Source organism: Numida meleagris, chromosome 19, assembly GCF_002078875.1.
Source record: "Numida meleagris isolate 19003 breed g44 Domestic line chromosome 19, NumMel1.0, whole genome shotgun sequence".
In the NCBI taxonomy this organism is placed as follows: Eukaryota; Metazoa; Chordata; class Aves; order Galliformes; family Numididae; genus Numida; species Numida meleagris.
In genome coordinates, this window is record NC_034427.1 from 5,781,527 (window position 1) to 5,809,412 (window position 27,886).

The following is a 27,886-nucleotide window of genomic DNA, read 5'->3' on the forward strand; positions in this document are numbered from 1 at the left end:
AAGTCATCTACTTAAATCAATCCCCAAATTTCTAAGCTAATCAGAAAATGTTTATCTTAATTGTGTTGTGCCCATCTTCCCCTGCTTTGAAATGGTGGCCATACTGATACACAATTTGAAACGATAAACAAAACTTATTTAGATATTGCATTGACAGTCACTGTGAAAGAGCTAAAGCAGCCAGTAATTCTGCGTTCAGGTTCACTACTGTAGAATGCCTATTAAGACAGGCATCAGGACAGTGAAGCACTGCAGTTATCTGATGCAGTAAGATCCATCTATAGCAAGTGAGGGAAAACAAACCTTTACATCATGGTCACAGACAATGATAATGTACTTGCACGAGGAATAAAAGTAAAAGAACAATTGTGCCCTCAACTTAACAAGCACAAAATTAACCATAAAAGGTATGTGTTCAAGTACGTAAATACAGTAAAACCTCAGTTGTTAAAAAAGTTTATGTTCATTCATAATCAGCTCAAATTCAAAATTGTGGCTCTTATAGACATTCTAATCTCTTTCACTTCCAATCTGTTCTCACTTCTCCATCCTTTTGAGCTTAATAATTCCAGGGCTACTTCTCTTTCCAGTGAGTAGAGAAATGTGTGACTTTTGAGAACCATATACTGCTGTAACAGAGTCAATGAGCATACACAATTACAATGAAATTGAATCTGAGCATGCAAGAGCAGCGTATTTCTAAATGGAGTAACTCCTACTTAGATTATTGGCTGCAGAAAAGTCAAGGATTGAAGCCAAATGTACTGCTGCTTCCCATTAAAACTCCCTGCGAAAAGGGAGATGAAGCCAGATTCCCAGGGCAGTGGAGGAAATAATCATAATAAAGATGTAGTTCTACAGAAAGCCCCCACACAATAGCAAGGTCAGCAAAGCAGCGTCTCTTCATGATTTAGAATTAAGCTCATAATAGGTTTCTCTCTAGTAGCTCAAATATGAACTGCTAAGCAATTTTTCTTCCTTTCCTGCTGCATAATACTACAAAAAGTACGAAGCACATCAACCAAAGAAAACACATAACACTGCTTCATGTAAGAAAAAGCAAAAGGAAGTTAAAAATCCCCTTAACTCTATGTACTTTGTTGAATTTCTTTAACTTCTGAAAGACAAAGCACAGCTTCTACAGTACTTCCAAAATCATGAGCAATAGCAAAGAAAAATCCTACACACTCCAAATTCTTAATATTGGAGCAACTATAAAGAAATTTGTAGTCTATATTACTAGCAGCTGCTGGTGTTGTAAATAATTTTTTAAATAGCTCTTTCAGCATTTCTCATTATCCATATTCTTAAGTACAAGTAGGCTCAAAGGCTGCGCAATTACTTTCTTGGCCTACAGCATAACAATTCAGGCTGAACAAAACATTCACAGTAAAACCTAAAAGTTTGGAGAGATAAAGTTATCTCACCTTTAAAGGTTACCTCGTCTTAAAGTTACCTCGTCTTCCACTTCTTGCAGTGGAATTTTTTTTATATTAAATGGAAGAGCTGATCAATTTTTATGACCATATGACAGTGCTTATTAAAAAATATTAAAGAACTGAGCAAAAATAAAACACATGGAAATCCAACTACCAAAACGCCGCACAACTTTTTATATTGAATACCAATAAGAGATTACATTTTGTATTGCAGCACCTGAACACAGAAAATATCACTCTGGCAAAACAAAATCCACGTACACAATTTTCATAACTGGTCCAGCAGGCATTCCAGAAATTCTCACAGCATCAGTCAAAATATTAAAACTATCATACTCTCATGAGTAGTAATCTTATTAACTACATCTTTAAGTTTCCAAGGATTAAACTTGTTGACAACAGTTGACTGTGTAACAGGTGTGTACAGTACAAAGATGCATTTGGGTTCACAGACAAACACACTAAATGTGATAACTGTCCATCACAGAACTGCCTTCAAGGTAAATATTACTGAACGATGAAAGGGAAATAATTTAAAGGCTTGGAAACAACCAAAATAACATCAAACTGGAATGAACAAAGCGACCCTTTAAAAGGTCCGCATCCTGCATGGCATGAACTACAGCTGGCAAAGATACCTGTGCCAAACATCCAGAAAAGGAATAGCTATCGGCACAGTGTCCTTCTACATGCACTTCAGTATTTTCATAATTGCTCCAAACCACATGTTTTACAAAGAATTGTTATGTTTAACTTGGACCTCCAGTAAAGAAAAAAAGATTTTGCCAGATCTTCACACTAGCAGTGTCACAACATCCAAGACAGTTACTTCCACGACAGTTACTTCCACCCTCTGCTGGTCACACTCCTCCATGTCCTTAAATGCATCCACGCTCACCATGTTCTTTCACATTGGCATCACACTGGAAATTAGTTAGACCCGTAGGTGGAAAGAGAGAGTAAGGGGCAGAAGGAAAAGGTAAAGGGCATAAAGAAAAAGACTTCAAATGATCTTGGGGTATTCAGAAAGAACTGAAGGGAAAATGCAACAGAAAAATGGAGCAGTACAGAACACTGAGAATATGAACAGATTGTCTAGCCAGAAACTTCAGAGGTAATTAGCAAAGAAGCAGCACAGATGTTTCCTTTCCTGCTCCAATAAAAGGTAAATGAACTGATTCTTAAATGGGACATGCTTTAAAGATTCCAACCTGGCCAAAATCTCAGCTATACTACTAATTACAGTAATCTGTAAGAAGAAAAGCATCACTCTAGTTCAAAGAGTGAAGATGGGAGAAGGGAAGGTTGGACTGTATTTCAGTTACGCCACACTTGTGGTACACACTACCAGACTTCCAGGGCCACGGTTTCATATTTTATTCCACAGGTCTTGAAAGTACATATAAAAGATTCAGTATGCCACGCACAAAGGGCAGACTTGCTTAAATTTAAGGCAAATGTGGCATGGTTAGACAATTATATACTAGCAGATTTTAACATCTTAGAAGAACACTGGAGCTACAAACCTGTGGGTTTCAGGGAGATCAGAAGGCATTTTAGTACTGCCTGACTGAGAAGCCAAAGTATCAATGAACTATGTTCAGAATTTTAAAAGAGCTTTTTTGCATACAAAACAGAAACTTTGAGCTCAATTCCTCAGGCAAAGCTACTCATCAGTAAACAAACTTTAAGCATATCTACAAATCTCCTCCCAGAATAAAGAAATTGAGTGAATATTAAGTGCCACAGAGACTAGGCAATTAACATTGTACAAATGTGTTTTATACTCACAAGGTCAGCAGCTGGTCTTTTACAGGGAAATACAGAGGTAAGTATGCAAGCTTTCCAGTATCAGCAGCTGTAAAATATTACCATGAACTAATCAGAAAGTGATCCACTAGGGTGAAGAATTTTGCTTGCATTTACACATGTAACTAGATACGTCCACTCTTCTAAGCAAAAAAAAAAAAAAAAAAAGAAAAAAAATCAGATTTCAGCATCATCTTAATTTGAGGTATCCTCCAGAATCATAGAATCACAGAATCAGCTAGGTTGGAAAAGATCTACAGGATCATCTAGTCCAACCATTCACCTACCATCAATATAACCCCACTAAACCATGTCTCTCAATGCTATATCTAAATGTTTCTTGAACAGAGAGGCAGCACAACAGTATTTGGTATATTCCCCCTTCTAAGGCACTGATTCAGTCAGGCCTTGAAAAACAGTACCCACTCAGCTGCTAGCAGCACTTTGTACACTGCAGGAGGGGCTTTCCTGCAAACATCAACTAGCAGTGGTTAAATGCTGATATGACAGACTTCTGGGGACAAAGCATCAGGTGAAGAACAGACACCACCAACACCAAAGAAACCACACCATTTTTGCAAAACTATCCAAAGTAATCCTATTTCTTTGCTGCAGTAGTTTAGAAAGAGCTGCTTCCAACTTTGGCCTCTCAGCAATTCTTTTCTCCTTGAAAACACTGAAGTGTTGTTCTCCCTCCACCAATGCACAGAACATGCTACTCCTGCCATACTTTCCAGAAAAAACTGCCCTGCTACTATTAAACAGAAACTGATAGAAACTGTCCACTTTCAAGTTCTTCTACTACCAGTGCTGAACAGGCATTATGTTTAGTTGTCATGGTACTCAGAGATCCCAGAAAGAATTCAAATCTTGCTGAACTTGCTACTAATACACGTCAAGAGATCAACAAATATCCCTCGCCAGGAGAGCTGGCAATCTCTTTTTTGGGCATGTGCAGTCTCGCAGGCTGCGTGCAATACTGGCACATGCCAATAGCACATTTTCTTTAAATCAGGAAGTCTGTTCCAAACTTTTTTTTTTTTTAATATACTATATGACTTTTTGGTATTAGAATAATCAGCAGACTTGTTTCTGGGGTGGAGTTTTCCATTTCAACAGCAATAGAAAAAATACAGGGAGTTAATTGTGATGCTACTATTTAAAGTACTGCATAAATAAACCTGAGGAGAGCAGAAATAAGCCCTGTTAGGGCACTGTAGCACTGATACTGCAAATGTATCTGCAAACACAGACACTGAATTGCAACAAATTCTCAGACAGCCTAATTTTCTTAAGTGCTGAAAACTCAAACACACAGATAGGAAAGTAGAGTCCGAAGCAGTCAACACAAAAGCAAAACCCCAGACAATTAAACACCTGGTCAGAGAAGCAACAGATTCCTAATAGTAATCTGTTGCTGTTTGGCTTTTCAATATAAATCAAGTCATGGTAGGAATGGGTTATTCAAGAAATTTTAAGATTTAAAATTTTTGAACAAGTATTAAGAGAAGTTATAAAATGTACTCCTCTACTAGTGTTATTAGTTTGCACTCCAGAAGTAATAGCTTAATGTTGCACAAACAATATGCTGCTTGATGGGACAGAAGACTTAAAAATTGGCACTGTGTTAAGAAAGCAAATATAATACAGTTAACTATGCTACAAACAAAAGCTATTCAGGTGTCTTAAAGCTTGTATGATAAACTTAGAATTCTCTTGGTTACAAGTCATAAAGTAGAGCCAATTACTTGATTTGAGTTTGTTTTAAAACGAAGTAACTACATACAAATCTCATTTTCACTCCAGTGCCTATTACAGCAGACATGAAATGCAAGTGGATTTCTTTTTCTTGATAAATAGGTGTGACTGCAGTTAGTGAACACAGTTATTTAGCTACTTTCTACTGGAAATGATACCTTACAGTTGAATACATTATGCATTTGTTAGGGAGGGTCCAAAAAGAGCTGTGAAAGTTTTCATCATGAAAAACTGACACTGTTTGGACTTGATGATCTTAAAGGTCTTTTCTGGCCAAAATGACTCTATTCTATGATTTTCAGATAAGTATTGTGATATTTTATAGAAGACTACGAGTTCCCCTTTATGTTCCTGGCTAGAGCAGATCTGCTAATATCTTATAAAAATACATTGGAAACAAGCCATAGGAACCTCTTCACACTTCAGGCACTTCATGGATCCTATTTCACGGCTCATTCAAAAGGAAGATTAGAAGGACTTTTTCAATTTCATATATTAAATGGTTTAATTCACAAGGGATTCATGTCAACATAAGTGTCCAAAAATAGCACACTTCCTGTCTAAATTCCATTTTGTCATCCCAATTAAGCCATGCTGCACCTGCACAGTCACCCTCTGACATTGCTCCTCTGTGTTTTGGAGCATAAACTCTACAAGGAGCCAACAACTCAGCCTGGATCTTTAAGCTCAGGTCCTGTTTTCCATTAAAGTAATAAATGCACAATTAACTCATCAATATGACGTCCGCTGAGAGAAGAAAACTCAAAAAAATCCAAAGAAATTTGATCTTAACCAGTTGGCAGAATTTGGAGACATTTTCCTTCAGTAAGTACAGAAACTAATGTTTACCACGAATGCTGCAGGAAGCACCACCGAGCAGTCTAATAAAGAATAACAAAGGTTCAGGGGAAAAAATTACATTGAATTTCATTGAGCTTTGAAGCTATTTGTCTTATCCTTGTGACAAATACCAGGTGATTCTGAGTAAGTAAGACCTTCGACATCCACTTCACCTCCCAAATGCAGTTCTAGAGCTTAGGACCTCTGCATTATACTGATAGCTCTGGTGCCTTGACAAGATCACAAGATGAACCAGCATAACTAAAACCACAATAATTAAACAATGTGCTAGGCACCTTTCCTCAATGTTCAGAGGAATATGACACACTTCACAGCCAAATTCCAGTTTTCATTTTATTCTCGGTTTTAATATGGGTACTTAGAGAATTTTATAAGCAATATGGTAAACTGTACTCAGCTATATTCTCACACTAGTAAAAAATACATAATTCAGTGAGACTAGCTAATACATTGTATTTACAATTCTTTTCCAGCAATTATGTTTTGCACTATTTATACAGCTGTTACTATAGTAAATCATTGCAGGAGGCAAACACAAGGCAATACATTCTATTCAAATTTTACCCTCGGATCTGAGTTAGGCAGGGATCGGCTGCTGCTGAGTTGTCCCAGGAGAAAAGCAAAGAGCAAACTCTGGCTTCTTATGATTCATCATTCCCTGATCAGCAAATGTGGCAGACTTCATAACATCCTGTAACTGCAGGGCTTTAACATGTTTGGGGTTTTGTTTGTTTGCTTCTTATTTATATGCTCAGTAGCAAAAATGTCTTAGGAGGAGCTAAGTGACAGGTCTACTTGGTTGGTGTGACACGCTGTCTGATTGGGTTGATACATTTAATGGCAATGCAGCCCAGTGATACACTAGCACCAGAAATGAGCCCTGAATCTGAGCAGAGCTCTGTAGCATGAACTGTTTCTATGCGTCACCTAAACCTCTAAAGACCTCAAAGCAGAAAGCTGCTCATGATTACTATTTGTTTACATGGAGGAAAATGGTGCCAAAAAAAAAAAGGGCAAGGTGGGAGGTAGGGAGTTTAGCTGCTAACTTGACTTGCTGCTTCCTCAAATAAGGAAATGAAATTCACTCAGCACTCATCTGCACCTTCTGGCATCACACTGGCATTGCGAGGCACCTTCCAGCTACATTTTCATTTGGCCTAGATAACAGAGACTGACTATGGGGGTTCCAGTTAGTATTCACAGATGAGAAAAAAAACTTACACGTGTAAAATGATAACTCACTTCCATGTGATTTAACAGCTTAGCTAAAAGAAAAAGAATGAGGAACTAAAGCTCACACTATTTATATCCCTGACAATTAAAAAATAAACAGTGGGTGATAGTACAAGTCCTTTAATAAGACTATTAAATGCTTTTAAATTTCAGATTGAAATAGCTTGTATCTTAAAACGAGCAAGATTCACCTCTGCAGTAGATAATGCAGTTAACGTTCCAATATTATTGTGAAATTGAAGCGATAAGCCTGTTATGCCAACGCAGAAACAAAAGTCACAGATAATCTGTTTTCTTTATGTTAGTTCCTGTAAGTCAGGAAAAAAAGTATAGTTGTAGTGAAAGTTTTATACCTTGACAATGAAAATACTAGTTCATTAATTTGATATGAAAAGCACAATTGCATTAATGTCATAATATAATTACTGCCCAAATGTAAATAGCTATTGGGTAAGGATGGGGTAAACATCCAAAGTAAATTATAACCTCTTCTACACTCTGAGATAGAACTAGGCTGGTTCCAAGAAGCTCTCTCTTTTCTAGACATAAAAGCAAGGAAATCCTGGCTAAAACTTACATACTTTAAAACTAACAATGCTTCAGAAACCCTGATAATTTTTGCCTACATTCATACAGCGTCCCAAGTGTCTGCATGATTTGCAAGTAGAGTTAGTACAAAGTAAATCATATTGTTATAACTCTGGATTCCAAATTTCAGATCCAGAAAAGATTTAAAAGGTAACATGTAAAACTGTCAAGCAGAAAATAATCAAGCAGCAGAGGTCAGCCTTCGTCCCTCACAAGACGACATTTAGGAAATAGAGAATGGAAGATGTGTAGGAAAAGCCTTCCTCTCAGAAATATAACAGGTTTTACAGTCACTCGTATGTTCTCACAAACTTGTTGCACTGTTTTCAAGGGGCAGCTATAAACCTTTCATCTTGTTTCCCCAGGACATTCTCAAGGCGATCATTAATCCCTCAGCATCAGAACTAAGATACTTGTGAGAATAAAAAATCTCCCTGAGAATGATACAATGTGTGTAATTCTCAATACACAGCTATAGTATCATTTCAATAATGAAAGCATGAGCGTGAGCGGAGTGACTACTCTGTAAACTGGCAAGGTTAAGATAATGCCCTGCTTCTTGCAGTTGGAACGGCACTACTGACAATATCCAATAATTGCGTGAAACTTGAATTATTTTTGGCTGCTACATTACACTCATGAAGAGAGTACATGAGCTTTGCCACTGTTTTCACAGTTTTTAATGTCTATGGATTCTTCAGCTGAGGGGGACAAAGTTGTTACTTCTACTATGGGGTAACACAGCTAGCACCAAATCGTCTTGCAATCTTTGAAAAGATAATGGCAAACAAAACTGGTGGCTAAGCATATTTTCTTTCTTTCCCAATCATTTTTATTCTGATCTTACACACGTAACTCATGTCTCAATTGGCATTTGAAGGTCTTCCTAAATCCGCAAATCTTCCTCCTACAATAGATGTTATTTCCAAACCTCTCAGTATAGAAACTGAAAGATAAGGACATGATAAGTGAATTACAGTAGTTAGAACTCTTCATAGGAAATACATTAAGCCTTAAGGCTTGAAAGTCAAGATTTCCTCTAATTGTAGGCCTAATTAGAGATCTTAAGAAAACAAAAACAATTAACAACAACAACAAAAAAAGAGGTATTCAGACTCCACATTGGGAGAAATGCTCAACTATGGAATAAAGAAGAGCTAATATTCTGTAGAAATTCAAAAGGAGTATGAATTATGAAATCCGCAGCCAAAACACCCTGAGGAATAGAGTGCACAGCATGTACACATCCTTCAGCTTTGCAGTATATACTGAAGAATTTAGAAATGAAAAAAAACAAGATAAGATGGCTACTCTTCTTCTTGATGCTTTATTTTCAAGTAAAACAACTATCTATCTGGTCAGTCCTGCACCCAAGACATCTCTGATGAGAGCAAATGCTGCAAATGATCCATGAAGGCTATGCACACATCACTGGTCCTGTCTACAGGAATTGTAGCTAGTGTAGGACAAGGTGGACAAGTATAGTCTTCTCAGATTAATAGCTGCTCTGGGAAAACAAATGTAGCTACAAAAACTGCAAAAAATCTATTTTATAGAAGCCAAGGAGTCTAAATCATTCTAGCAAACAATAAGGATTTTTTGTAACAATAATTGAGAATTAGACAGAAAAATATTTTATGCAACAGGTATTTCATTAACTAAATTTCAGTTTGCGTTTAAAATACAGAAGTTAAACAGTTTAATTTATTAAGATGTTCATTTGTAGTAAAGCAGAGGCTTCCTGCGATCTTATTCACAAGCAAAGGTCTTTATCACTGGATAAGTTCTAAAGACTGAAACTATTAACATTCAAAGAGTGTTAATATAATTAAGTTCTGTTCTAAGCTTCCTCTTACTTCGTGAGCCTTCAGAGAGAGACTTTCTTTTCCATCTTTGAAGGCATATAAAATGTGCTTTTGTATTAAAGTGAAATGATCTAAGCTTTTAGGCTGTACTTTCAAAAGTTATAGAAGACACATGGCAGACTATGATCAGAGATAAGTCTGTCATACGCTAAACTGATCACAAGTAGTATCAATTCACACACTGAAGAAAAAAAGTTTGATAAGAAAGCTGAATAACTTCACATCTAATAACGGAGACTAGAGAAATTGCTGCTCAAAAGTTCTATTATTTAAAATATTCAATTGCAAGAGAAGGTCAATGAAAGCATTTGAAGTGCATTAAGTAGCTAGTCCTCCATTTTGGCTTAGCCAAAATGCAAAAATTTCTTGCCATTTCTTTCCTACCACCCTTTAAGTAGCTATCCTCAGGCACAGAGTAGAGGAGGGAACAGTAGGTCTATCATGATATTCTCTCTCAGGCATCACAGCCAGGCTGTTGCAATACAAGATTTTAAATGCTAAGGCTTCAAAAAATTATTTTAAGAAAGAATTGCCAACATGGTTAACTGAAACACGCAAGCTTCCTCAGTTAAATCTGTTGTGCACCTCTCTCAGCGATTATCTGTAACCAGAAAAAAGATAATCTTCCACAACAGTCTGTCTTTCTTGACTTAAAGGCAAACCTTTGAACACCTCACTTCTCATCTCTCCAAATGTACAGAAGCTGTGCAGTGTAGTACAGGCATTCACTTCTCCCTAAATTCGAGAACAGTTGCTATAGGACTCCAAAATAAATTTCACTAAAATATCATCCACTATTAGTCAATTTTAATATTCTTTCATGAGTACTCATTGGTGAAGTTTATTCCATTTCTTTCCAGATAGTATCTGTACTTATAAATAAGCTTTAAGAACATCACATGACTAAAAGCAGGTCCAGTTTCATCACATTTTTGTCATGAGAACAGCTATTTTCTTTTCCACTGGCAAAGATACTACTCACATGTACACAAAGGATGCTAAGACATGTTAAATTATCAGTGCCACAGTTCAACAAGAGAGTATGCGTGAAATTAATAAACCTAGTTTACCTCCATGGCAATTATCTGCCTCTACCATAACTCTTTCTTACCGAGGTGTTATGACGCCAATCTAACAGTTGGACTGGGAAAGCATTGATGAAGAAAACTTGACCAAGTCAGTCCATTAAAAATATGGATCCTGATATACACTAGTAGGTAAGTATCCAGCAGTTGCATAAATGGGGCACATTTGTATGTTCGTGTATGTATATTCAAGAATAAATACCATCTTTGAGAACATTTCTCAGGCACTTACCTTTTTTTTTTAAGCTAGTTTTTACTTAACATTCAGCTCCTCGCAATTTCATTCTAAATGCTATTCCCAGTTCCACTTAATGAGGCAGAGATACTACTTATTAGAGTGCTAAGAGAGTTTCCTATGGTTCATGAATATTTTTTATACAAGCAGAGTAAATCTGGAGTTTTGTCTCTTCTTCCCTTAGCTAAGAAGTCTACATTTCTGACTGTGGGATCACTAACACCTGAAATATTTTAGCACTCTGCAAACTGTGTAAAAAAACCAGCTTCGGATTGACATTGATAGTTAGTCCAAAATCAAATCTAGACTAAATAATATGAAGAATCCAACATTAAGAAGCATGAGGAAGTATTCGTCATAGTATAAAACTTTATATTCAGATGGCCAAGATAGGATTCTGAATTCAGGAAATGAAATAAAAGAGGGTTTCTTCAGAAAGTAGTTCAGGAATTCTTATTTAGTGGCAAAATTTCAATAGGGAAAAAGCAACATTACAGTCTTGATATATAATTTATCTGATCCAACGTTCAGTAAAAATATAGTCTATGCAAAGCAAACATACAGTTTGTTGTCAACACCTAGTAAGTTCTGTAGATGCTAATGTTAACTCTTAACGTTTCACCTTGTTTCCTCAGTGTTAGATTGCACATCTCTGTATTTTACTAAATTTGTTTACCCCCATAATCACTGACAGATCATAAAGTTACTGAGCAGTACAGGTTATTGTCACCTTTAAAGCCATAGTTCTTTGATGGCACAAGCATCCGGATATTTGTAGCTGTTTATTTCTGACAGCCTGATGAAATGCTGAAGGAGAATATTGCTTGAAAATGCTCCCTAACTAATTCCTGTCAGCTACTGACAGAGCTACATCTCACTGACTTTCCTGCACTGGTAGAAGTGGTGAAGCACCCAATTTAAATTGGAATGGACCTGGAAGCCATTTTCAAAGGCTTAAGCACTATATGCTTCATTCTCTCAGTCAAGATTTCCAGAGGGCAGGTATGCATCATTTTTTTCACAGAGATGATGAAAGCAGGCAAGAAGTTATCTAAAATAGTTACTGGTGAACTAAACCATGAAGCCTTCACATACACTGATAAGCACTTTCGACAAATGGATAGTTTCATTCACTATAAGCCACAACCTTTTTGACTATCATTATCATAACACAAATCCCAGATGAATTATGATCGAAAAGTTATCTAAAATGAGGAAGCTGCCTGTCTTAACCATTATGGTTAAACAAGCCAGTAAGGTTAAAGAGCACAAGACACTGTCAACTTCTAAGAAAATTACTTTCTGATAAGAGGTCAGTGACTGCTGTACCTTCTTGTGCTCCACACTCCCCACCTGCCACATAAATACATTCTTATCAGCTATCCTGAGAAAAGCCATGCATCATTTTCAAGAGAAGAAAATCCAGCCTGGACCTCCGAAATCTGTGAGAAGCACACCAAGAAATAGGAACTGTAGGTTAAAAGTCCACAAAGTTTGGAAAACAGTTAACTTGTCAGAACTCCAAACACATGCAAGAAATATCCCACAGGAAATTTACTGAGGCTGGAGTCTGACTGAATCCCGAAACCCTATAAACCGTAATTTTTCAATCTACATAACAGCTTTGCCTGCATGGGTTGCTGTGGTACTTAAGGATTATACTGCTGATTTAGTCAAGAAGCAATAGCATAACTCAAGAGTACTGGAGAGCTTCAGATTATCAAGCATTAGGAACGTAAATTTTCAGAGAGAGAGAAAGTTTTGGAGTCCTTGTTTATTTTGTGTTGGCAGTTGAAAACAAACAAACAAAAACAACAGAGAGAACTCAGCTCACTCCCTCCAGCTACTAGAAGAAGAACTTTTCACTCATTGGTCCTCAAACACCGAGAAAACAGAGCCCAGGAGTGCAATACAAAGAATGCTGTTCATTCTTTCCATCAGCTGGCTCTAAGTCATCTTGTACTACCTCAAAAATATTGAGGACTTGCGGTTGATTCATCACTCAGGAAGGGAGTATGCTGAAACGGTGTAACAGACATACCAGCAGGCAGACACTGATCTTAACCTTCCACTCTCAAATTGACAAAGGAGTGCACAACAGTCCCTGTAAGTAGTAGGATACCAACACCTCTACCATGCATGGGAAAAAAGTTTGAATGAGACTTAATATTTAAACATACATATGTATAGATGTATACATGCATGCACGTGTATACGCTCCAATAGTTATTTATCTTGGTTTAGATGTACATATATGGGTATATATATATACACACAGATACGTACACACACGCCAAAAAGAAAGCCAAGCTTTCATTCTTTGCATCTTTTCAATTTTTCTTAAGTTCAGAAAAATGGTTACTATTATGGATTATGATTCTTGTACATTTTATTGACTACAGCATAGGATCATTGTAATCTTACTGAAACAGATTTACCTTGCCCTTGAGTAAACATAAGGAACTGAAATTCAAGCACACTGCTAGGATTCTGTATTTGTTCAACAATTTTTTTTCTCCAGTTTGACAGCTCACACTGAAATGAACCTCAAAAATGGTTGCTATGAATTATAAACACCCAGATTTCCTCTATTTCTCTAGCTGAAATGAAGCACTGAGTACTTGTCCTTCCAAGCAGTCCTCAGATTAACCTGAAAATAGATAATTAGAATGCATGAATCTTGCCTGGTTCCATCTCCACATTAAGTAGTCATAGTTAAGTACAACAAAATTGTAAAGATTTTTATAAAAGTCTTGCAAAAAGACAAAAAAAAATCCAGCAAGCCAACTCCTAGAGACTCTGCTAGCATTTCTTTACCTGCTTGCTGTCTTCAACCTCTATAGTACTGTTATGAAAGAACTGTTTCATGAATGGCCCTTCACGATGTCTAACATACTGTTTGTTAAGGATCATTAGATTAGATCATTCCTGTCAAAGTCACAGCATGTATACAACCCTTTAGTGCTATAGCAGATTGCTGTCAAAACAGTTCAACTTCAAAAACATTCAAAATCACAAGACTTCACTGTCTTCTACTCAGTTTGGTTGGCATCCCTTCCTTACTTATTCCTAATTTCTGCCACGTCATCTGAAGTCATCAGCTAGCCAGGCATCTCAGGAATCCCACTTCTCCCTGTCTACGACACCACAGTTAAAAGCTCTGTCTAGTCAAAATACTGTAACCCAGAATATTTTGGAAGAAAAAAATAATCTTACTTTTTTAAAAATTGGAAAAATATATAACATTGGAAAGTCAGGATTCATCTAGCGTTGAGAAACACTCCTTCACATTTTAAAAGCTGTTAAAGTTGCATTTTCATGAAACTGAAGACTACACATGAACCAAATAGATATAATCCATGCTTTGCTGAAATGTCATGAAATCTGCAGAACGGTCAGCATTTCCACAGTCAAGTCTTGCATAATTCTCAAAAGAAGGGTGATGATGGAAGACATCTAGGTAAAATTGCAGTATCCACTTTACTCCCGAACGGGAATGGAGTCCTGCTGTATTTGTTGGCAAGTTAATTTTTTCCCCTCTTTTTACAAGGCACCTTTCTTGAATTCGCATTTAAGACAATATATATTGATATTTATGTAAAATTCTCCATATCCACAGTTAAAAGTCTTACATACGGAATTTGAGAAAAAGTTTATATATACAGCTGAGATTTGAAGAAATACAAAAAATTCAACTGCTGGGAATTGAACTGCTGTAGCTGATTGCCCCAGAACTATATTGTACAGCATACTGATTTCAAAGATAGATTCTAGGCAGCACACTAGAAATCGTTAATGCAGATCACATTTATGATTAAGAGGAAAGACATTACCAAATTTTATAAGCTTGGATAAGGTTTGATTAAGTCTTCTCACCAGAGTAACAGACACAGGACTAAGAAACTGGAATTTTGTTTTCCTGGTAGAGCTCTTAATCATTTTTATTTGTTTGTATCTCCAGGGATTCTCTGACAAGCAAGCAAGCACCACCCAGCAACTGGTTGAGAATTTTAAGGTTACTGTCTGTCACAGAAGACTTGGCTGAAAGAAGCAATTGAATTTATACTTCCCTTCATATCTTACGTGATTAGTTTGCATGAAGATGCAATAGTGAAGAGACAAATACTTATTTGTGTGGTCACAAATGACAAATATTTTCAGATTTGACACAGTTCTGAATTACTGCCTGTACATCTTACGCTCAAGATTAAACCTCAGCAACTTTCATTTGTTATTTATATAATTTAGTAACTGTCATTACCCCAGAATTTCATCATAGAATGTTTATGTTCACACAACAACAAATCACAGCAGTAATATACATATATTAAAAAAAAAATCAGTGAAGAAATAATTGAGTATGTGAACATTCTTCTTTCTGTTAAGACAGGCTATATTCAGAGTGACACAATGAACACACAACTACAAAAATGGTTAAATTACAGGTATTGCATTCATGCTGCATTTTACAGCATGGCACAGGGTTCAACTGGACAGCCAGTAACATCTATATATGTACACAGTGTTATTTCCTACTGTCACTGTAATGGATTATTAGTTGCCAAATGGCTGGAGTGCAGTGCTTGCTTGCTGCAGTTTGCGATTCCCAAACACTTGGTTTTGACTGTTTACCTCATGGTGTTTTTAACATTGTCTTATTTGCAGAATGGTACTTTATTGCATCTCTACACGAATCCAGTTTTCTTTTATGCCAAACAGAGCAGAGGAAATTCACTATTTCACACCAGTGAGGGAGTTCTTCACAAAATGATTTAGGAAACGTGATACGACACAAATTAATCCCAGATACTGAATCACAATGCTATGTCTGAAAAGCCAGACTTTGTTTATAAGTATTTCTCATTAGTGCATCTTATTCTGGCACATAAGTATTTGAGGTATTGTATCCGGAAAAAAAAAAGTACCACTTATTCAGGAAAGAGGTTTGTCCATACAGTCCACTGTTTAATCTAGTATGAGGTTAGAATGACAAAACAATACTTCCATATTATGGAATTTACACCCGGCAGCCTCAAAGTTTTAGTAAAAGGCAAGATATTTTGTAAATCATTAGATTAAAAACAAACATTTACTTAAGGATTTGTCTGTTATGACCAAACACAATCTCTCTCTCTCTTCCCATTTTTAAATGGCCCACTCCAAAACATCCCTATTCTTCGATCCCAGTGCCAGCTCCACCTCAGTTTCCAGAGAGGAATTAAAAACAAGAGAAGAATTATACCTGAAACTACAAAAGAATATAGGAACAGAGATGTGAGTTCCTAATCAAAGATTAGTAGAAAGTTAAGAGAAAAGGTAAAAATAACACATACAATCAGAATAAAATACTTAATTACTCCAAGAACAAGAACATAGTAATTTAACACAATAAAGTTACATATAGAGCCAAAAGAACAATAAAGGCAGCTCTTCCTTTACAAAATACTTATTTCCACACATGTGACTATTTAATAACATCAGACCACTGCAGAATTCATTCCCTAGAGACAGATATTATAGAACAGCTTAGGTTAGAAGCGACCTTAAAGAAACCAATATATTTCTTGATCTCAAGGAACAAATAAAGCTACATTTATTTTTCACTTATTAGAAGAGTACTTCCCCCCCCACACACACACACTTTATCCTTTTATTGAAAATGTTTCTAGCTGGAATTTGTATTACAATCAACTGAAATTTTCAGGCAGGAGGGGGCTTGTGTCATTACAGCACTGAAAAAAGCTATTTACACCTACTGTATTTTAGCTCTTTCAAGAAATGTACTTTAGCTATACTGATTAAAAATTATAACTGGTGCAACAAATACCACTTATATTTGAAGATAACAGCATTAAAAAAAACACAATTGAGTATATTTAATTGGTATTTTTGGTTGATCTTTCTGTGCACTGGTTTACTTCTCCTTCCCCATTCTTTCTACATTTTGTAACAAGTGCCATCATTCACAAAAAATTGTTTTTGTCTTATCATTGTCTCTTGTATTATCACCTAGAATCATGCAAGAAATTACGAGCTTATACAGCAAGATAAAGACAATGCAACACCATCCAGTTCTTACTTACCCAAGACAGCGGACATTCAGAGGTATGCACAATGCACAAAATTCTGATAGTGACTGTCTCTCTTCTATGCTACCTACAGGTAAAGCAAAACATCTTTGTAAGCTTTCAGTCATTCTTACGGATGCAGTTGTATAGTGCAGTTGTCCATACTGCCATTATATTTACTATGTAACTGCAAGGAATATTGCATTTTCTATAAGCCTTTGTTACAAGCCAAAAATACCAATTAATTTTGCCCTAAAGAGTCCCTCTCTGTTTTGAAACCCTTTTCTATTTTGCAAGAACACAGTGTTCACGCTGGGCTGAGTTGTGTCAGAAAAATGAGCATTAAACAGAGTGAAAAAGCAGAACAAAACACAGACATTTGAAGAGACTGAACTACAATACGTAGCAGGGACCTAAAGTATGTTTAGGCAAGCAAAGCAATGAAAAGCACAGTTCTGGCACATCTAATACAGAACAATCTTGCTAGACTAATTATAGTCACAGGTGTTTTATTTTGTTTTGTTTTTAAATCACTAAAAATTATAAAGCAAGCCCAAGATCTGTGTCATAGATACCAGATTCACTAATTTAATAGACTACAAACACGGCTCTATGCAAATATCACTCAGAGGCCATCATCTTGAATACTGCATATAAAGTTACCAATAATCCATAGCAAAAATCTACTAGTAGGGATTAACGTTCTATTAGCACAGAAAGACAAAGGTAAATACATCTATAGAAAAAAAACCACATTAAATTCCTGCTTTTAAGTTGTTACGATGGTAAGTCAAGCTACTTAGAAGTATGTGTATACACACACAGGTTGCATCTGACTGGATTTCTATCCATTCCAGATTCCTGATACCATTCACCCATACCTGTATGGCTGCACGGACATAACATCCATGACATACATCTCTCAAGTTTTGAGAGCTTAAGCTATAAGGAAGGTCTGCAGCCTTTACCTCCAGGTTGTTCTTGCGAAGCATTTTAAAGATAATTGTTTGGAAACCTCAGCATCTTCCCAGTAAGGAGTCTGGTTTCAACACAAGTTTTGCCCAGTATATGGTCTGCATTATTAGTGCTAAACTGACTCTATATAAAGCACTCGCAGGTGCAAGAAAAGCAGACGTTCATAAAAAGACTTCTGATTGGTTTATAATTAAGGAGCATTAGCATTATTAAATACCATTTTATACAAATGGTGACTACAGACATCTATAAATAGTATTGCTTAAATCAAGTTCTACAAGTATGCCAACAATATCCACTGAAATCCACTGGGACCAGTATCACTTACTCAAAATGTAACCAGTTCCTCCATAGGCACATAAAAAAGCTTTATGTCAGTGGGATCATATACTGTTAATCCTACTCCATCCTTCCTCTGTCTTATTCCTTGCAAGTGGTAAGATGAGATGCTTCAGAACAAGGTACAATCCTTTTTCACCCTGATTACATGCATTCAGCCAAAACATGCCTATTTGCTAAGATGACATCCAGTTGTATATATATATATATATTTTTTTTTTTTTTTACTTCTAGAAATTATCAGTTTACACCTGTAGCATGAGGTCGACCTTTAATTACTTCAGTGTGGCTGTTGTGCTCACATAAAATTCTACAATTTATTTACTAACAAATATGGCAAATGTACAACATATCTGACAAACCTCCTCCGACAAACCTCTGCCACAGCAGATCAGTCAGTCAGGAGGTATACACTTCAGAGTGGTATCCCATTCAACATTCTGTGATTATTTCATTTTAATGTCATATACTATCTCATTCTCAAACTGAAGGGAAGCTCAGCTCCTTGTCCATGTCTGCTCTTAGTTCTGACAACTCCCTTTAAGGCATATAATGTGCACATATGTACATCCCCTCATGCCTTTCAGAAGAAATATCCTATTCCAATCTCTACTGTCTTCCTTTAGCCTCACACGCTCACCCCTTCTTTTTCTCTTTTTGCTATCCAATCACAAATGCCTGGCTGCCAGTCACCCTTCTTTCAGCGCTGCATCAGGGGAGAGGCAATATGCCAGGCCCACAAAATGAACTAATTCCATTTTCTCTGTGACTACAAACAACGCCCATCTTTTTGAGCTGATTCATTAGGATCTTTTCCTGACACCGTTACAGTCTCCACAAACTGCTGACAACCCAACGAGAGGCTAACTAAATAAATCATTCAAAAAGAAAGAGCTGCTTAAGCTGTAAGTGACCTGAAACAGCTGGTAAATTTTTTAAATGCCCACATCCTCCTCTTAAAGCAATGAAATATTCTGTAAACAGTGGCTCTCCAAACCTGCTGAGCTATCAGAAAACAGGGTTAAGAGGAAACACGGGAAGTGGGAATCAGCAGGAATAATTAATTTTTCTTGAAGGACTGAAACACCGCCATTAATTTCCTTCCAGTGTACAGAATGTAGGTACAGTCTCAACTAAAACATGTTCAAATGCCAACTGTGCTCATCTTTCAATCACATGCTTTGCATATTGATCTTGATATAACAGTATATTATGGAATGTGGTACTGTGAAAAATCCTTTAAAAGAAAAAAAAGTTTTTAAAGTGGAACTTTTTTTTCCAGTGTGATGTCATGTAGTACGGAATAACCTTTTGGCCAGTTCAAGACAGCTGTCCTGGTTCTGTCCCCACTCAGCTTCTTGTGCCCCCTTAGCCCCCATCACTGGGGGACCCATACAAGAAGCTGAGAAACTGAAGTGTCCTTGGCTCTGCGCAGCACTGCTCACCAACAGCTGAGAACACTGGAATGTTATCAACATGGTTTTTTCTCCTAAAGCCAAAACACAGCATCGTACCAGACACCATGAAAGAAAAATCAACTCCGTGCCTGCTGAAATCAGGACAGCTATGTAGTTGTGCTGATTTCCATGGAAATAAATAGGAGGCACTACTTTCAGAGCAGCCTACATAACAGACCAAAGAGACGCATTCCGTATAGAACACTGCCTGCTGCTTGTTGTTAATTTACTACTGCAAAGCTTCAGTTCAAAACGGAATGCACTTCTATTAAAACAAAGAGCCAGCACAGAGCTCCCCAAAACTTGCTAACTTCTTTGCAAAGCTGTTTTATCCTACAGCCTAGGAAATGGAACATTTGAAGAAAACAATCTTTTTAAAATCTTTCCTGACAGAAAAGACAATCACGTATTGTGCTACCAACCACATTCTGGTAAACATTTTGGGGATCACTTGGAATTTCTAGTATTGCAGAAACAGATACAGTATTCCCTGCGAGGAGCTCCAAATGAAAGCCAGCTACTTACAAATCTAAGGGTAGTAGCAAGAAACTGGAACAGAAAAACACACACACACACACACACAAAAAAAACCTAACAAAAATGAAGGACTGAAGCCTCAACAGTCCTAATACCAAGTTGAATAGATCACTTATGGCTTTTTTTTTTTTAATTACTTTTTTCATTGTTTCCAGTAAAAAGAAATCTTTTTCATTAAATACAAGGTGAGAGGCATCATCTATGGCAATACACCCCTATCAGGAAGGACAATCTATAAAAGATAAACGTACAAACTTCCCCTCCTGCACAAAACTTCTTGCTAACCATCACATCCCAACTACATGAATATGAGAAAGACAAGACTGTGATCTGCAATCTCTTATCCTTGCCAACAATTTTCTGCTATCACACTTTTCTTTTAGCCATTAGGATAAAATACGTTCAAGAGATAAATTAGCTAAGTACAAAAGCAAAGTTCCAGTAAGAATAGGCTCTCATCAAACCCAGCAAAAGCTGAAGATACGCCGGTGGAACAGAATGAGAGTAAGTGGCACATAAGTTCAAACAAGGACAAAGTGGATAAAATAATCAGCAGCTTTCGGGTAACCCTAGTCTAATCATTCCCATTGAAAATTGAACAGCCAGCACCACCTTAGGGAAGTGCTTTCCAGCTATGGATGACAGGAGGGCTCCATTTGATCCCCTCTTTCAGGGTGTAACAAGTCCCCAGCCACGACAAACCAGAGAGCTCACAGTACCCCTGTTCTGCACCCTGCACTGTACTTAGTGCAGCTTCTTCTCTCCTTCCAGGTTTGGTAATAACTTACAGAAACTGACTCTGTACTATGTTAGGCTATAACACAGGTCATCAATGCTAGAAGAGCAGGGCACTGGTCTAGTAAAAATTAATTAGCTGTGTCAGCAGAGATGTCCGCATAAGCTGCATTTTTTCCTGTCTTTATCACACACGTTGGTGAGTACATGCTATCTGCAGCACATTCTAGAATTGTCGTGGGGAGAACTTGACTGCACAAGAAGTCAGAAAGTGCTCCGTATTTTCTTCAACTAGTTGAAATGAGGGCATTCCTCTGCTGCTGCCAGGTATCTCTGTTGCACTCTGCACTACCTGAGATACCAGAGACATCAGGGATGCTGACCTCCATGACAGAGGCTGACTGGCTGGAATGAACAGCTCAGGCCTAACACTGTTTCAGTGTACCTCGCTTGAAAGGAAACAGTTCATACTTAGGAAGAAGTCTAGGAGCAATACGTTACAATTGAATTTGGAAGTCACCCCTGCTTGGAAGGATTTCAACTAAATGACCTCCACTGGCCCCTTCTAGTCCAAATTATTTTGTGACAGGGAAGTATAGCCAAAAACCACCATATCAGGGTTCAGTCAAGCATCAGTCTAACAAAATCACAGAAAGTTTTTTTTTGTTTGTATGTACAATCCAATAAACTAAACACTAAATATTTCATGTCTTTTAGCTATGCAAAACTGAATTTTGTGCACCTTATTTCCAAACAAGACTAGTATTTGTTACTGATTTTAGAACAATTTCTACAGCATTACAGGAATGCTCAGAAGGAACGCTAAGAAGAACCCTTCTTCAAGACCAGATCTCTCAATTATCTGCATAAAAAAGCAAGCACATCAAATTTGAATTATAGTCCATTCAGATTTTCATAGTTCATCAGCTGTGACATACAACAGGCAAGGTGTGAAGAAACAAATAATTGTCTTTAATGCTTATTCATGTCCGGGACATTTTAAGCTATAGTCTGGGTCATACATTGCACATTTACATTACTCTGGAAAGATGATGATGATGATTATTATTATTATTAAGAGGAAATTCAGGAGCCAAATAATAGATAAATAAATTAAAACCTACACATCTTCTCTATGAGGTCCCAAGCACGATGAGTAACCTAATTTAGTATGCACAATCACACCCTCTGCCGAAGTAACTGATATCCAAGGAATTCGGGCATTTCCGCTTCTTACAGCACGTGGTGTTCCTTACTGTCGCTCCTCTACCTGTTTCATCTTTCTTTTTGGTTTGTTTGGTCTTTTAACCAAATATACATAGGAAGAGGCTATACAAGGAGACAAACATCTGAAGTGCATTTCTAAATTTGCCAAGTATATTTCAAATTCCTTATTAATTCGAATCCTTGAAGAAAATGCAGCAAAGCAATCTTTATACAGTTAACGTAGTTTTTTTAACCTCTAAGTGATCAACTCACAACAAGAATATAACGAAAAACATATTCACTCATATAATGAAAACAGTATTAAAAATAAAAAAATACAAACATGCAAAAACTATTTCACAAAATTAAACATCCAGCCTAGGTAGCAGGAGACACCAATAGAACTACACCACCAGTCCATACAGCAACCAGCACACAACACGTACAATCTGCATACACAGATTTGCTTGTTTTATTACAAGTGCAGGAGGAAACCAGATTTTTACAACAGGATTTTTCCATTGAGGTCAAGGACAACACTGGACATTTGACTGTAAGAACGTTCTATTGCCATTACGGAGAATATGCTGCTATGTTCCTAGGATGGAAATGTGAAATCCGTTACCTTTGTTCACTAAATACAAACAAATCTAGTTTCCCCATGAGCTGTTCTTTCACTTTTCCCAACAACGTATATTTGTAGATTTATAAAATATGTAGATTCATAAAGAAACCAACAATACTGTGATTCTCTGCCCATAGCCTCAAAGATTTAACCTTATGAAAACACGTAGACTGCGCAACAACATGGATTTTATCTGCACATGATAAATACTGGAGCACTTTCAAATAAAACTGCAAAGATGCATTAGACGATGTTCTTTACATAGTAACCCAAACAGAGCTTACTGGGTTTCTCAAACTCTTTTTTTTTGCGCTGATGTCCCAGGGAGCACTGTTCCTGTCCCATTGAGCTATACCACATTGACAGAGAAGAAAGTTCCAAGTCTCAGTTCTACCATTCTGTTGCAGAACTGAACAGGCTGCTTCTATCCCTTCCCTTACCCATTATGGCTGCATTCTGTCTAGAATAGTGCTTCTGCATCTTGCAGGATTTATTCTACTGCTGAGAACCCCCTTTTCAAACAAAACGATAAAGACGTGTGACAAATGCCAATTTTTCACCTGCAACATTTTTACATACAAGTTTTCACAAAATGCTTGACTTGCTTTAAATTATTTTCCTGACAAATATAAAATGCCATTGCAAAAAAAATCAAGCTTTATTTTCCAAAAAAATATAAAGCAGATGTTAATAGGCTACTTTGTTATTCCTGCTCATAACAGCCAGTGTAAAAAGAGTTTGCAATGGTACTATGTATTGGGACTCACTCCCCCAACATTCTCTAAAATGTCACAGATGCTACAATTATAAAATGAAATATTTAACAACATACAATATTTACTGCAAATATATACTGTTTTCTCACAAAAAAACCAAAACAATTCCCTCCAAAATATACTAAAGCCCAAGAAAGCTGTTATTAACACAAGATTTATATGCTATAAACTGTTCACAGTTCCATCTCTAGAGTGTGAAATTAGTGGCTGAGGAAAGATTTCACAGGATCTTAATCTGAGTGCAGCGCTGTTACAAAGGATTTGCAATTTTGGTCTCTGCCAAATCCTTGGTATTTGCAAGCTGCTGCAGTTACTGAAGCAAAGGCAGATAATCAGCAGCATAGAAAGCATTTTTACATTTATATTGAACAAGGAGATCTTTTCTCTCTCTGTTGGTGTGTATCTAATACCTTAGGCATGGCCAGGTCATATCTGAAGAAAAGTTTCTAGTGCCACAAGTCTTAAAATGTGTTTGGATTTCACAATTTAATAATATTCTGGAATTCTCTTTAATCTCTGTTTTACAATCCACATTAGAAAAAGTTACAGAAGAAAAAGGGTAGAGTTAAAACTTGAAGTTTAAAAATGAGCAAAGTGAATGATCAGGATATGCATTATGATTGTTTAGAGCATTTGTACATTCATTTAATAATGGTACAATGAATTCAAAATAACATATTCCAGGTTTCTGTAGCACGTCTATCATCATCACATTGAAACTTAAGTAACTTTTGGACAAGTGACCACAGGTACAGCAACGCTGAACGACTGACAAGTCTGCTTCCACTGCTGAGCATGCCCCTGCACAATGTCAGGAATACACACACACATTCTCCTGAGACTGCCAAGTATCCTGATCTAGTGGCTACAGAACTAAAAGCAGAGACTTCCCATCCCTCCCTTTTAAATTTGGTCTCAGCTGTTCCTTTCCTGTGCTGTTCAGAGAATTCATCGGATGCATTTGCACAGCAGCCAAGAACAAGGAAAGTCACAGCTCTGTGCAGCAGCAGGGGAGCAGGGCACCTCCTGGATCAGTGTGTCCCTTAAGGGGGCTGCCTCTGTAGCTCTCTATGGCTGGATATGCATGGCACATTCATACTCATATTTCAATACTCAGATGTGATTAAAAATAAGTCACTTTTTGTTGTCATTACAATATTTTGAGTTTTTGTAAATGTGAAATAGACAAAAAAAGAAAACCTTCAAAGAACCCACCTCAAACACAAACACCTACAGAAGAGGCTTACTTGTGGTACAAGCATCAACAAAAAAGCAATAGAGAGAATAACTTCTAAATGTAAACATTTTTCTGATTGGTAAACAAGTCTTCGAAGAGAAATGGTCCAAAGAGGTAAAAGTACGTGCATTTTCTCTTCATATTGAGGGATACTAGTGAAACTGTATTGAAGTCAACTGTAACCAACTTAATACTGAGGCAAGAATAAACTATGGCATAAATAAGAAATTGAATTTGGTATTGAATTAATGGACTTAACAGTTATCTCTCCCCCACACCTTCCACACCAGGAATATGTTTTCCTATATCATATCTCCTCCATTCACTGAGTTTTATTCTGACAGTCAGGTGTTACGGAAAAGTGACACTTGCAGGCTATGAGTTACTCTGATGGGAAAAAAAAAATCAAATTATTCTCTTCACGTCCAAGGGCTGAAATGATGAAAAACAATTCAAGAAAATTTGATACAGTCATGCTTTGTTCCTTCTATAAATGTTCTGAGTAAGGTATTACCTTCACACTACTGTGAATAAAAAACAAAAACACACACTGTAGTTTGAGGTAAGTTTTCTTTATCAGTGTTATCTTGGGCAACAATGCTACCTGGAGAGGGCACAACGATACGTTCAGCCTGAAAGAAACATGGCTCTGCGGAAATGGTTCTATTCTGCACTCATGTTGAGAACTACTTGGCAAATCAGCCGTTGTTAGGTTCACAATACTTAAGAACACCAAGAGAAGACAGAAAAAAATGCAAAGGTTAAAAGCTCCACTATTTTGTCTCAGAGTTTTTAGATACATTGTTGAAAAAGAAAAGCAAACTGCCATAGGGTAGATTCCAATACTGAAAGTATGTATTTAAGTCTTCTGGAGAGTAAAGGATTAAATATCCATAAACAACTAACAGTCACAATCTGCAATTCCTTTCCCCTAGAGCTATAAAGCAAATTTACATTTTAACTTTTGGGAATAATGTTTTTGAAATTATATCCATTGGGGTAAACAAGGAAATTCACGAGTGCCCTTAACAGATCATCTCCTGTCACTCTTGCAAGATCAAAACCCAATTCCATTTTTACATGTTTGTCTCCAAACAAAAATTTAGCCTGAAAGTAATGTATTTCTTTTTTTTTTCCCCCTCTTTTTCCTACTGCAGTGTTTACACTTCAAAAGAATGATTTTCCAGGCACAATATTTAAGATAAGCTTCCTCATATCGCACTTACACTACAGAACACTTATGCAAAGTACTTTCAATCCTTTGTGACAGAGGTATTATCTAAATTCTTGATAAGTGGCCATACTGTAGATGGTCTCAATTAAGTTTATTGTTGGTGTCAAAGGTAATCAGACACAGAAGAACAAGCTCAAAAAATTGTTGAAATAAGGAACCACAAGGAAGATAAATTCTTTTCTACACAGACAAGCACTTCAAAGGAATTATTACAATAATCATTATTACATGAAGTATCTTGAGATCATTTGAATTTTTTTTTTTTAAATCTTGTCTTTCGCAAATAGCGTGTAATAAAAGATGGCCATGTTCAGTGAACTGCACTTCTGAAAGACTTTCCCCTTCACCTTCCTTATTTTTCCATACTTTCTGCTTAGAAAGCTGATGGCACTAAGCTGCATTGCATTATAAGGCACTCAGAAACTACTTGTGATAGATGAATACATCATGTTAGATAGATTGTCCCTTCAACAAGAGGGCAAAACTATGTTTTATCCCAGAACTAAATCTGGGCACATACCACATGACAGCACTGTCTAGAGCACAATACAACATACTCTGTTTTCTTACCTGCTTTTGAAGGAACTCAGGCTAGGCCTTTAATCTAAGTAAACTCTCCTCATACTGGCTAAATAGCACCAACTGCAGATTTAGACAAATTAATTGAAACATAACATACTTCTACATAAGGATTTCTTCTCTCATTGATTTCTTTTTAAACATTAAAAAAAAGAAAGACCAAGAAGTATCACTGAGCAAAGGATTTAAAATATCTGAAGAGTATATTCCCTGTATTAACAAAAGCTTGTGATTTGGCTCCTCAACCACTAACCAGGAGAAGCAACTCCCTTATAAATATATGAATAAGGGAATTACACTGTGTGTAATTCCAATCTTCTCAGTCACAGTTGCTTTTTTCCTCTAGCAGTAGGAATACTCAGAGGTGAAATAGGAAAAGGACCCATGGAGACCACCAACAAGTCTGAAATCCTGTTAAAACTCTAACAATACCAAAACTAACAGACCCTGACAGAATAAGCTCATAAACAGAAAAGACTGGGGACTAAGCTGTGGAGCACTGTAGCTCCCTTCGCGCACAGAATGCCCTGTACTTTCCAGTGACTGACAGAAAAAGGATTCATTTTCATGATGCTTCAGCTGGTAAAGCAGAGGGATTTAACACCTCGTAACACGAAATTCCTTTTGTTTATGAAGAATTTTCAAGAACTGCCAAGCAAGATAGAGGCTGATATTTTGCTTTTTCTTCTGCCACACACAGAAAACCATGAGAAAATAAAGAGTATTTTCTTCAGGCTCTCAGAAGGGAGGAAGAAAGTGGTTTAACCACAGGTAGAACATAAGTGAAGTCCTGTTTGGATTCAGTGGTTTCAGAGCAAGGGAAAAAGCTTACACAGTCCTCTCACCCAAATGTTTTTTAACCTCCTCAAAAAAACAAAAAAAAACCCAACCAGGTAAAAAGGAAATGAGGACAGTCAGTTAAGAGTGAAAGCCAGTTCTGCTGAACTGGTGGGCAACTTGCCTCTTACAAAATTGCAGAACGTGCCCCAAAACATACACAACACAGGCACAGCTTATTTTGTGTGGTGTTCTAAACCACCTGGCTGAACAGAGCATGTTCCCAAGAATATGTTTGTGGAAAAATCTTTTCCCCCTCACAGCACTGTGTATTTTTAACATACAAACATCAAGCAGTGATTCGTAGGTCATAAGAAGTCCCAAAAGAAAACAAGCAAGTCTCTGAAAAAGTGTCCTATATCTAGGCAGTACAGCCTAAACTTCTATCCCCTCCCAAACCCATCTGTT

General features: G+C 36.9%; 1 protein-coding gene across 3 annotated transcripts in view; it reads right to left on the minus strand.

The window, feature by feature from the left end:
- SULF2 (sulfatase 2) overlaps nt 1–27,886 on the minus strand; it is a 145,734-nt gene that overhangs the window by 97,444 nt on the left and 20,404 nt on the right. For 2 of the 3 annotated variants that reach the window (XM_021417155.1, XM_021417154.1), the window contains exons 3-4: nt 16,957–17,029; nt 3,231–3,297 (exon numbers count right to left, since the gene is read on the minus strand). The gene's annotated coding sequence lies outside the window, so the exon portion shown is untranslated. The remainder of the gene's footprint in view (nt 1–3,230; nt 3,298–16,956; nt 17,030–27,886) is intronic. The other variant, XM_021417156.1, reaches the window with a different exon arrangement.